General features: G+C 45.6%; 1 long non-coding RNA gene across 1 annotated transcript; it reads right to left on the bottom strand.

Moving 5' to 3' along the window:
• Positions 1-7,735: 7,735 nt before the first annotated feature.
• Positions 7,736-12,645, bottom strand: LOC117095318. The gene is made up of 3 exons (XR_004441922.1): positions 12,385-12,645; positions 10,925-10,986; positions 7,736-8,462 (listed from the first exon to the last, which is right to left on the bottom strand). It is a non-coding gene; the product is annotated as an uncharacterized LOC117095318 (long non-coding RNA).
• Between the last annotated feature and the right edge of the window lie 314 nt (positions 12,646-12,959).

The following is a 12,959-nucleotide window of genomic DNA, read 5'->3' as shown; positions in this document are numbered from 1 at the left end:
TGTTCTGCCAAGCTGGAGAGCAAATGTAGATCTAGTTAAAACTAAAACGAGGCCAGAGAGTTGATTATCTTTTCCCCTAGATGGACCATCGTTCTACCTCCAGCTCAACTTTCCCTTCCTGGAATAGACAGAGGCTGACTTCCACTACATGGTCATCCAGCCCGCCTAGGAGAACGCATCTAGTAGGGCTGCTTGTTTCAGAAAGAAGCACGCTTGCTCTCCTATGCCTGGACCTTGGGGCAGAGTTACTCTTATTTTTCCCTCTGGTGTACTTTGGAGACTTTTTGAGAGCCTGATGATTTTTTTTTTAATTTCTTTTACCTTTTTTTTTCTTTTTTCAAATAGAGACAGGGTTTTGCTATGTTGCCTGGGCTGATCTCCAACTCCTGGGCTCAAGCGAGACTCCCTCCTCTGTCTCGCAAAGTGCTGGAATTCTAGGCATGAGCCACCGTGCCTGGACTGAGCCTGATGATTTCTTATTCTATGAGGTCATAGAATGGGAGCCTTTGGGTGAGCAAGACTTCTCTGGGGTAAGAATACCCAGAGCCCAGCCCCTATTCAAGTTAACCCTTCTTTTCTCTTTCTCTTCCTTCAGCAACGGTTTTGTTGCTGTTGTTGTTGTTGTTTTGAGATGGAGTTTCGCTCTGTCGCCCAGGCTGGAGTGCAGTAGTGTGATCTTGGCTCACTGCAGCCTCTGCCTCCTGTTTCAAGCGATTCTTCTGCCTTAGCCTCCCAAGTAGCTGGGACTACAGGAGCATGCCACCACGCCTGGCTAATTTTTTGTATTTTTAGTAGAGACAGGGTTTCACTGTGTTAGCCAGGATAGTCTCAATCTCCTGACCTTGTGATCCGCCTGCTTCGGCCTCCCAAAGTGCTATGCTGGGTGCAGTGGTTCACGCCTGTAGTCCCAGCACTTTGGGAGGCTGAGGAGGGCGGATCGCCTGAGATCGGAAGTTTGAGACCAGCATGGAGAAACCCTGTCTCTACTAAAAATACAAATTAGCCAGGCATGGTGGCACATGCCTGTAATCCCAGCTACTTGGGAGGCTGAGGCAGGAGAATCACTTGAACCCGGGAGGCGAGGTTGCAGTGAGCCGAGATCACACCATTGCTCTCCAGCCTAGGCAACAAGAGAGAAACTCCGCCTCAAAAGAAGAAAAAAAAGGCTTCAATTCTGACACTTTCATTGGATTTGGAATGGGGCTGGGAGTGGGAACTGGGGCTGCCAGGGCCATCTTGCTGCTCCCAGGGAGAACAGGTCTGAGGTGGAGCCAAGCAGAGTGAGCAGAACTGAGATGAGCAGAGAAAAGCAGGGCCTGGTGAAAGAACGTTGCTGCATCATGCCTCCGCTGCATTCCTAAAGTTTTCCATTTACACACAAAACAGTATGTCCCCTCCTGTCTTGGATAAATGCATGTAAACAAATGGATGAACACAAGTGTTCATGGGCACGGCACAGGCACCTGCTAAGTAGGCCACCTCGTGCCTGGTGTCCTGGTGTCCTAGTGTCCTAAGAAGCTTCTTTAATCCCCTTGGAGACCCTGTGAGGGTGGAAGGTAACATGATGGTTAACTGCTGAGAATTCTCAGCCTGACTACAACAGCCCTGAATCAACAACACAAGAGGCTTCCAGATTAGTGAAAACTTAGACATATAGTGGAGTGTGAGCCAAAGGTAAAAGAAAAGGAGACAGAGAGGCTGCAGAGAGAGACAGGCAGGAGTGAGACGGTGTGAGGGAGGTGGGAGGTGGGTGCTGTTTCTAGATTCCTGTGCGGGAAAACTGCTGGGAGGCCTGTGATTACACGGCACTCAAGCATGTGGGTCGCTGCTGGAACTGGGTGTCCCACATCACGTAGGCTCTGTGAGCATTAAAATAACAATCTCCATGATGTGGCACCGGCAGAGAAACATCAAAGGGGTTGAAGCTGTTCAGGCAGGAGAAGGTGAGGCCTCGCTGCGAGCCTGAAGCTGTTCCCTGAATGATGACCTGGCAGGTGAGTGTGAATGCCTGTCTTCTAGTCTAAACCGTCAGGGCGCGGCCCAAGTCCTTCTCATCTCAGTAACCTTCAGAGGATCTGGCATGTAGAAAGAGCTAGAATCAAACATGTTTCATAAATAACAAACTGGAAGAGTGGGCTAAACTTGGACCCAGGAGCTGGTTCAAACCCTGGTTTGAAGAAGGAAGGTGGATCCTTGGAGAGATACCAGCCTGCTGGACTGTCCCTTCCACTGAGTAGTGTTGGCAGGGAATGGGGATTAGCTTTCCTGACATAGGGTCCTCTTGCCATGCTTCACTGCACTGCAGGGATAGGGACACACCTGCAAGTTAAGGAGCCTTGTTTGGAAAGGAAAGATTGTTAGGAGCCTTGTAGCATCTCAGCCCAGCTTCCCTGCCTTCAAGGACCAACAATGATGAAGTCTGTCTTGGAGCTGCTGGGCTGTTTCCATCGCTGTCCAGGCTACAACACTTCCAAATGATTCTCACATTACAGCTTCTCAATGTCTGCCCTCGCCCTACCCTCACTCCCGCGCCTCCCCACCCCCCACCCAGTTAGCTACTGGATAACAATTCCAGTGTCTCAGTGGGATTCAGGGGAGTAAGAAGGAATGCATTGCTATCCCATATCTCGAACCTTCTCTTGGCAAAAAGGAAATTCCATCTGCTCCCAAAAGAGTGGGAGAAAAATGACTGCTGGAATAGCAGAGTTGGAAGATTTAAAGGCCTCTTGGGATAATTAAAGACTGAGGTTCTAGCCCTCACCACATCATTGATTAGTAGGGGGCTCTTGAGCAGTTCAACTCAATTTATTCATTCACATCATTGATTAGTAGGGGGCTCTTAAGGAGTTCAAACAATTTATTCATTCATTCAACAAGCATTGAGTGATTACTACATGTCAGGCCCCATGCTATGTATCAAAGATGTAAAGCCAGCAAAGAGCATTTTCTACCTTCACAGACTGTATGGGGAAACAGACAGCAGTCAAGACCATTCCTTACAGCATAGTGCAGTTACTGGTAGGGTAATGTAATTAGTAGTAGTGGTATGGGAGGAACCCAAGATCCATGGAACCCCAGCAGAAGGCCACGTTCATGGGCTTGCTCCCTCATCTGTGCATTGAGTGTGTGGTGCCACATCATGAAAGGAAGGTAGGAACGCTTTGGTGTGCCTGTTGTGGTCCCAGGTTGGGCTCCAAAGCAAACACTGAGCAGTGAGTGGTTCTCAAACCCCAGTGCACATTCTAATTAGAACCTGGTGGAGAGCTTATTTTAAAAGGTAGATTCCTGGACCTGACCCCAGGAATTCGGATTTATTAGGTTCGGGGTAATCTGCATTTTAAAGAAGTGCCTTGGGCTGATTCTGATGCAGATGGTCCATAGACCACACTTTGATAAGGACTGTCTGTAAAGACCCTGACAACTCAAAGATACTCCAATTTCTTCAGCTGTAAGTCATTTTCTTTGAGTTAGCAGAAGCAGCGTTCATGATGGAGCCTGGATTTTGGCTTCTTCCCCAAAGTGCAGGCTTCAACTTTTTCTCTGTGCTACCAGCTAAAATAATTGTCAGGCTGTCAGTTTGACAGAAAGCACACCTATTCATGCAGTTATTCTTGATTCAGATGTTTGGGGAGAAATAGAGTGAAACTACAATAAGGAATCTAAATTGTTTCCTGTTAGAAAAACACCTAAATATCCTAATAGTTAGAAACAAATGCTTATTCCTCAGTGCTGCAAAGAAATAGCACTTGAACATAAAATTAATTTTCTCAGCAAGGCAATTCTTTACCTTTATAGAAGGGTGCGACTCACAGATGGAGTAATGGTGAAAGCACACCTGGATAGGGGAAGGGAAGAGGTTCTTATTCCTGATGCAGGTAGCCCCTACTGCTGCGTTGTTCCCCTATTTGCTAGGGTTGGACCACACAGTCTAAACTAATTCTGATTGGCTGTTTTTGTTTTGTTTTGTTTTGAGATGGAGTCTTGCTCTGTCACACAGGCTGGAGTGCAGTGGTGCAATCTCAGCCCCCTGCAACCTCCGCCTCCCGGGTTCATGCCATTCTCTTGCCTCAGGCTCCCGAGTACCTGGGACTACAGGTGTCTGCCACCATGCCTGGCTAATTTTTTGTTATTTTTAGTAGAGAGAGCAGGAGTGTGAGCCGGAGTGGCAGGGTCAGCAGTTTGGCAGGAAGATTGTTTAAAGAACAGGTGACTCAGGATGGCTCAGGCCAAAGCAGGTGACCAGGGGAACAGATGTGAACTATTAATTAGAACTGGCAAGAAAGTTGTTTACTGAAACTAGAGGCAAGCGGGCAAAGAGAACCAGAAAGTTAAAAATGGAGAATCAAAGAATAAGAGAGCTAAACATACTGACACATTGATTCTTTGAAGAAAAACTTGGAGTTCACTATAACATAATTAAGGCAATAATAAGCATGAGTTAAGAGCAGGCTGGCTCAAGCCTGTAATCCCAGCACTTTGGGAGGCCGAGACGGGCGGGTCACGAGGTCAGGAGTTCGAGACCATCCTGGCTAACACAGTGAAACCTCGTCTCTACTACAAAAATACAAAAAAAGCTAGCCAGGCGAGGTGGCGGGCGCCTGTAGTCCCAGCTACTCGGGAAGCTGAGGCAGGAGAATGGCATAAACCTGGGAGGCGGAGCTTGCAGTGAGCAGAGATCCGGCCAGGGCACTCCAGCCTGGGCGACAGAGCGAGACTGTCTCAAAAAAAAAAAAAAAAAAAGAGCATGGGCTCTGAGGTCATTTGGCCTAAGCTTCCGGTCTGAGCTTAATCCCTTAACAGCCTTAAGACCTTGGGCAGTTACTTTACCTATCTGTGCCTCAATTTCCTTATATGAAAACAGGACTGATAATAATGGCACTTACCTCAAGGGGTGCAACAGGAGTTAAATGGGTTAAGGCATACAATAAGCACTTAGCACCGCACCTGGTACTTATAAACAAGAAATACTATCTGTTGTTAACAAAGCTGAGTGCACAAAAATTCCCAGGAGCTAGAAATCAAGAGAGAACTGAAAACTAGGAAAGCAAGCACATTGGCTGTCTCTTACAGTTACCACACATGAGCGTGGTATTGGTATTAGAGCTGGTCTTATTTGCACAGAGGCTCAGGCTTTAATACTGTTCAGGGACAGGAAACAAATTCTTGAGCCTGTGGGAGGTGGTGTGTTGGCACTGAGATGTCAACCTAAAGCCAGGACCCTGGAAGGACAATGTCCTTTTAAAAATTGCATAAAAAGCCAATCCCTAGCAGAAAGAAATGAGAAGAAAGTATGTTTATCTTGAACTGAGCTTTAGCTCAAGAGGGGGAAATGTCTCCCTTAAGAATTCAGAACCACTGGCATGAGCCTTTCGTGGGTTTGGGGTTTAAATAAACAATTCCCACACAACCTGGAAACCCCTGGGCTAAGAAATAAGATAAAGTTTGGTATGGGCCAATTATACTCTGTTAGAAGCAAGCAGTTTGATTACACTGGTTTCTCCAGATTAAAGTCCTGCTGAAGATGAGCTCACAATCTGAAATCATACAACACTGAAGGAAAAAACATAAGCAAAAGTCTGCAGACCCAACAAACAACAGGATTAGACTTTCAAGAGCCTTAGATTATACAACTGTCAGAGGAGATAATTAAGTGTGTTAAAATGATTAATAATATAAAATAAAGCTTGAAAAACATAAACGAATAAAATCAGACAGGCTTTAAAAGTAAAACAAATACCGCTGGGCACGGTGGCTCACGCCTGTAATCCCAGCACTTTGGGAGGCCAAGGCAGGCGGATCACAAGGTCAGGAGATCAAGACCATCCTGGCTAACACGGTGAAACCCTGTCTCTACTAAAAAATACAAAAAAATTAGCCAGGCATGGTGGCGGGTGCCTGTAGTCCCAGCTACTCAGGAGGCTGAGGCAGGAGAATGGCATGAACCGGGGAGGCAGAGCTTGCAGTGAGCCAAGATTGCGCCACTGCACTCCAGCCTGGGTAACAGAGTGAGACTCCATCTCAAAAAAAAAAAAAAGTGAAACAAATGCTACCCTTTCTTGGAAATAAGAAAAATATTCTTTTTTGTTGTTGTTGTTGTTTTTTGAGACGGAGTCTCGCTCTGTCGTCCAGGCTGGAGTGCAGTGGCTGGATCTCAGCTCAACTATGCCTAATAGTTGAGAAACAATTAGAAAACTTGGAGCTAAATGTGGGAAAGTATCTTGATGGAGACCAGAGATGAAAATTCTGAAAGAGATATTAGGAGACATGGAGAATAAAATGACAAAGTCTGACATGTATTTCAGAGGACTTCCAGGAGAGAAAACAGAGAGAATGGGGTGAGGCAATGTTTGAAGAGAAGGTGGCTGAGAACCGATGAAAGATAAGAATGTTTAGATTCAGGCAGGGTGCGGTAGCTCACATCTGCAATATGGCGGGAGGATCGCTTGAGTCTAGGAGCTCTAGACCAGCCTGGGCAACAAAGAGAGACCCCATCTTTACAAAAATTTAAAATATTAGCCAGGCACAATGGAGTGTATCTGTAGTCCTAGCTACTTGGGATGCTGAGGTAGGAGGATCACTTGAGCTCAGGAGCTGAGGTTGCAGTGAACTATGATCATACCACTGCACTCCAGCCTGTGTGATACAGCAAGACTGTCTCCAAAAAAAAAAATTTTTTTTTACATTCAAGAATCACAATGATGAACCTCAAAATAGATAAATAAAACCAAATGCTCTTTTAGATATACACTTTATAAAGATACACACTCTATACACTTTATAAAAGAAACCAGAGAGAAGACTGAGCTTTACTATAGTAGAGCATGCCAAGGGAGAAGCCATGGAGATCACATGAATAGGACTGTTCCCAGGATCTGTGACCTAGGCGTGGAGACTGCATAATGAGAAACCTGTGGCCAGTTGAATGCGACACAGGTAGGGGCACAAGCAAAGGCTGAGATCAAGGATGACTTTAAAAGCAGATGGAGAATTTGGACTTGGTACAGAAAACTTCAAGGACCTCTTGCATTGTTACAAGGATCCAATGAGACAAGATAAATAGGCTTGTTAACTAAAAAGCAATTTTCAAAGGATGATTTTGCAGTGACTATGGTATGGAAATGAAGTTATTCTGAGACTCTTTGTTTTCAACTTCAAACTGCTATTTTTTGTGTGTGTTTTGTTTGTTCTTTCCTTTCTTAACCTCTCTTTAATAGCACAGAGAGGTTCTGCAACAATCTGAGGTGTTTGAGAAAAGTGTTAAATTAGTTTGTGCAAATGCTTGCTATTTCACTGCAGATTAACCAGCCTGTGTGCAATGTGGACATATATTCTGGAAATGGCATAAATTATCCCACTTTCTTCGCCCTCTCTGTTGCTTGGTCAGACTGACCCTACTTGAAAAAACTTCAGATTGGGCCAAACAAGGGTGTTTTTGGGCTGAGAGAATGTCCCTGAAAACTCTGATTTTATATACAGGTTGGTGTTTTTATGTATTCTCCATTTTCCTGAGCTGTTGTTGACAAATGGAAAGTTGAAAAACATTTGCCCAAGAAGCCCCAATAAAGCGTCATGCACAACTTGCCAAGAAATGTGAGTGAATTAGCAAAGGCTGGCCCAGGGAAATGAGGAGATGGGCTGGGTACCACCCAGTTCACCCCACCGCCCACCCAGAAGCTTTGATCTCATTGGCCTGTGACATGAGGACACATCTGGCTCAGGGAGATTCAGAGAGAGCTTGTTCTTGCAATACATTTTTTATTGAGTGATGACGATGTGACAGTCACTGTACTCAGTGCACTGGGGACACTACAGTAATTCCAGACCAAGCCCCTGCTCTCTGGAGCTTAGAATCTAGTGCAAGAGGCAGATAAGTAATTATGATATAGCTCTGAAAGTATTATGTAATGGCACTTATAGCAATGGGGAGAAGTAATATCTGAGGCTTGTGAAGAATAAAGTAAGAGTTGCTGAGAAAAGGATATTCAAAGAAGTGTACATTGTTGAATTTTTATGGAGTACCAAAATGAGAAGTAAACCATGAGAAATGTTGGAAAGTCAGGCCAGACCAGAAGGAATCCTGTAAGCCATGCAGAATAAGCCTTGATCTCGAGGACTTTGGGGGCATTGAAACGTTTTATGCAGGAAAGTAACCTGATTAGATTTTCTTTTTAGGAAGCTCACTCTGGCTGTTGTCTGGGGATTCCATTAGAGGAGAGAAACAGGAGGCAGGGAAATCCATCATGCAGCCTTTGCAGCCGTTGCAGGCAGAACCAGCTGGCAGTGGTGAAGTGGAAAGTGGGAAAATTAAAGGGGTGCTTCTGCAGGGGAATTGGTAGGAGTTGGTGATTGAATGTAGACTTTGAGAGAGAGTGAGGACTTAGGATCATGTTCAGGGTCCTGGTTTGACCATTAGGCAGATGACAGGAAGAAGTTCTCTCCTCCTATGTCAAGAGAGCTGTGACCTGCAGTGGAGCAGAACAGATAAAGTTTAAGGAAACTTAGGGCCAGCTTCACATCTTTACAACCTGTGCTGTCTAATGGGGCCTGCGTTCAGAAGGGCCCAGTGCATGTTTCGCTGGCCATCTTCAAATCTGTAATACATTTATCTTTGATAAATGTTTTGTAAGTGAAGACTGGTAGAACAATGGGGCATGTTCATGAGCAGAGGAGGCATTTGCGATGCGTGTGTCCTCCATTCCTTGCTGCCCCATTCAGATAGAGCACTTGGGATGCCCTGTGAACACCCAATTCCAGTGGACATACCACACGTGGTGGCTCAGAGAGACTCAAGCAGGTAGAAGATAAGCATGGTCTGGAAGCTGATGGCTTTGAGTCTCACTGAACAGAGATTCCCTACTTCTGTTCCTTATTAACATGACTATGACTGAGTAAGTGGGTGCTGACCGCGCTGCAAGGCTGTGCTTTCCATTCAAATAAGAGCTTATTTCAGATGCAGAAAGAAGGCAATGGTGAGGCCGGTCGCGGTGGCTCAAGCCTGTAATCCCAGCACTTTGGGAGGCCGAGACGGGTGGATCACGAGCTCAGGAGATCGAGACCATCCTGGCTAACACGGTGAAACCCCGTCTCTACTAAAAAATACAAAAAAACTAGCCGGGCGAGGTGGTGGGCACCGCTACTCGGGAGGCTGAGGCAGGAGAATGGCGTAAACCCGGGAGGCGGAGCTTGCAGTGAGCTGAGATCCGGCCACTGCACTCCAGCCTGGGTGACTGAGTGAGACTCCGTCTCAAAAATAAATAAATAAATAAATAAATAAATAGAACAACCGAGGAAGCTTCCTTAGTCCTGTTACTTCCCTGTGTCAGCCAACTACTTTTGCGAAACTGATGATATGGAAGGAAAGAAAAACACAGGGCAATGTATAGTTTCTTGTCCTCTGACTCCTTCCTTACTTCTCATTAAATTGAAGGTAGAATTTGAAATAAAATATGGAATTTTAAGAAACAGAAAAAGTAGGCCGGGCGCGGTGGCTCAAGCCTGTAATCCCAGCACTTTGGGAGGCTGAGGCGGGCGGATCACGAGGTCAGGAGATCGAGACCATCCTGGCTAACACGGTGAAACCCCGTCTCTACTAAAAATACAAAAAAACTAGCCGGGCGCGGTGGCGGGCGCCTGTAGTCCCAGCTACTCGGAGGCTGAGGCGGGAGAATGGCGGGAACCCTGGAGGCGGAGCTTGCAGTGAGCCGAGATCGCGCCACTGCACTCCAGCCTAGGCGACACAGCGAGACTCCGTCTCAAAAAAAAAAAAAAAAAAAAAAAAAAGAAAGAAACAGAAAAAGTAAATGGAAAGTAGAAAATGCTGGTAGAATACACATTTATCAAAAACACTTAAGTCTGTGCAGTGTTTCTACTTTTCTGGCAAGAATGAAATACCTATGCATGTATGAGCTACAACATACAAATTGTGTAATTTCAGTGATTCCTTTTTTTTTTTTTTTTTCCAGAGACAGGGTCTTGCTCCATTGTCCAGGCTGGAGTGCAGTGGTGCAATCATAGCTCACTGAAACCTTGAACTCCTGGGCTCAAGTGAACCTTCTGCCTTAGCCTCCCAAGTAGCTAGGATTATATCTGCATGCCACCACCACCTCCGGCTAATGATTTTTTGTTTGTTTGTTTCTTGTTTTGTTTTGTTTTGGTAGAGATGGGGTCTTGCTATGTTGCCCAGGCTGGTCTTGAATTCCTGTACTCAAGCAATTCTCCTGCCTTGGCTCCCAAAGTGCTAGGATCATAGCACAGCACCTAGCCTTGAGTTAATGTTCTTATATTTGTATTTCACAGTATAAACAGTAAAATTCATGGTAATAATTTAGTTTTAGTTTTTCTTTACTTAGAAGGCCACTTAATGACATTTTTTGCAAATGAAAACACTATGACAGGCCTGGCATGGTGGCTCATGCCGGTAATCCCAGCACTTTGGGAGACTGAAGCAGGTGGATCACTTGAGGCCAGGAGTTCAAGACAAGCCTAGGAAACATAGTGAAATGCTGTCTCTACTGAAAATACAAAAATTAGCCAGGTGTGGTTATGCACATCTGTAATCCCAGCTACTCAGGAGGCTGAGGCACAAGAATCACTGAACCCAGGAGGCAGAGTTTGCAGTGAGCTGAGATCACACCACTGCACTCCAGCCTAGGCAACAGAGCAAGACTCTGTTTTAAGACAAACAAACCAACCCACTATAACAGTAAGAATACAAAATGGTTACAACTACTTTGGAAGACAGTTTGGCATGAATGTTTATAGCAGATTTATTCATATTGCCAGAATTTAGAAGTAACAAAGATGACCTTCAGCATCCATTTGTGAATGAATACACAAACTGTGGTATATCCATACAATGGAATCTTATTCAGCGATAAAAAGAAGTGAGCTATCAAAACAATGAAAATACAAGGAGGAAACTTACATGCATATTGCTTAGTGAAAGAAACCAATCTGAAATCTGTATGATTCCAACTTGATGACATTCTGGAAAAGGCAAAACCAGAGTAAGTTATAAGATCAGTGGCTTCCCGGAGCCCAGGAATAGAGGAAGAAGAGAGAAATGGATAGGTGGAGCATGGGAAGTTTTTAGGGCAGTGAAACCATTCTATAAAATACTGAAACGATGGGCACATGACATTATGTGTTTGTCAAAACCTGTACAATGTACAGCACAAAGAGTGAACCCTGACTCAGAGGACAAGGAACTTTATTTTCTGCTCAATGCCAAATGGTACAGCCACTTTGGAAGACAGTGTAAACAATGTAAATTGTGAACTTTAGTTAAAAATAGTGTGTCAATATTGGCTCACTCATGGTAACAAATGTACCACACCAATGCAAAAGAGGAGGGAGGTATATGGGAGCTCTCTGTATTTTCTGCTCAATTTTTCTGTAAAAAATAAAGTCTATTAATTTTTTTTAAAAAGGGAAAAGGAACCTTCATCACATAGTGTACTGACTTTTGGGAGTGACTAAGAGGCTGATGGTGGTGAAAGTGACAGCCACTCTAGCAAGTCCTCAGAGGGACTCATGGGGCTCTTTTCCTGGGCTTGGGCTCCCTTCTTTTTTTTTTTTGAGACGGAGTCTTGCTCTTTCGTCCGGGCTGGAGTGCAGTGGCCGGATCTCAGCTCACTGCAAGCTCCGCCTCCCGGGTTTTACGCCATTCTCCTGCCTCAGCCTCCGGAGTAGCTGGGACTACAGGCGCCCGCCACCTCGCCCGGCTAGTTTTTTGTATTTTTAGTAGAGACGGGGTTTCACCGTGTTAGCCAGGATGGTCTCGATCTCCTGACCTTGTGATCCGCCCGTCTCGGCCTCCCAAAGTGCTGGGATTACAGGCTTGAGCCACCGCGCCCGGCCGGGCTCCCTTCTTTGTCAACAGGGAGTGCTTGGGCCCCCCTCTTTGTCAAAAAGGAGTGGAGTTTCAAGTCCCCAGTTGCATACCGGCTTCTCCTTTGAGCACTGCCCAGACTTCAGGTGGTCTTTGTCAGAACTGGTACTCAGGTGTGCTTTGTCATGAGCAGGGGCTCAGCCCCCTCCTCTCTCCCCTACCTTGCCCCATTTCAGAATTTAGGAATCATGATTTCCTTCCATATCTATAAGAGATGGGGAGTGCCATTTTTCCCTGGACAACAAATAATTGTCAGCATTATCACAAAGGAGACTTTAGTATAGTCTCTGCCACACACTGGGTCACTTTGACCAAGTTGCTTCAGCTCTCTGGGACTCATTTGGCCTATGTGTAAGTGGAAGTGATGAGGAGGGAGATAGGTGATTTTCCAAGAAAAGAAACTTAATATGTAAAAAGATATAGGTAGGACTGCTCCGGTTGAAGGCAGACAAAGTAGAGAGAGAGGCAGCCTGGAGTCCCAATCCACCACTCACCTGTCCTCTTGACCCACTGATGCCCTTGAGCTCCAGAATTTCTAGAACCCCAGGGTAGCATGGAGTACAGTTTGAGAACTCCTGATCCACCCACCTCATTTTATAAACAGAAGGGCAAAGGACTTGCTCAAGGTTGTACGAGGAGTTAGTGCTCAGGATGGAATTAAGACCCAGCTCTCTGGACATCTAGTTCCGTGCTCTTTCCCCTCACTGTTTTGCCCCAGTCCTGTTGCGGCCACTTTTTGTTTATTGAGTAGGAAACACCCTCCAAGCCCAAACATGAGCTCTGCCCTCTGGGAATGGAAACAGCAGCCCACACACAAATCGTTGCCACTGCCCATGTACCCACCCAGGGTGCCAGCAATGCAATCCTGACTCTTACAGATAATGTGCATTTATAACCAGCTATGAGATTCCTCAGGTTCCTAGGCCTCTGAGATCGTTCTGTCAGGCATCTGGATGAACCACTGGCTTAGAGTTTTAAGCAGCTTGAGCAATTGTCCTCTGCGCCCACACAGCACTTAGTTATGCACAGTCCTGTGTTCTTATGGCCTCATCCTTTTGGAGTATTGGTC

This window comes from Trachypithecus francoisi, unplaced genomic scaffold, assembly GCF_009764315.1.
Source record: "Trachypithecus francoisi isolate TF-2019V2 unplaced genomic scaffold, Tfra_2.0 Lachesis_group13, whole genome shotgun sequence".
Taxonomy (NCBI): Eukaryota; Metazoa; Chordata; class Mammalia; order Primates; family Cercopithecidae; genus Trachypithecus; species Trachypithecus francoisi.
This window is presented reverse-complemented; position numbering and strand designations above follow the sequence as displayed.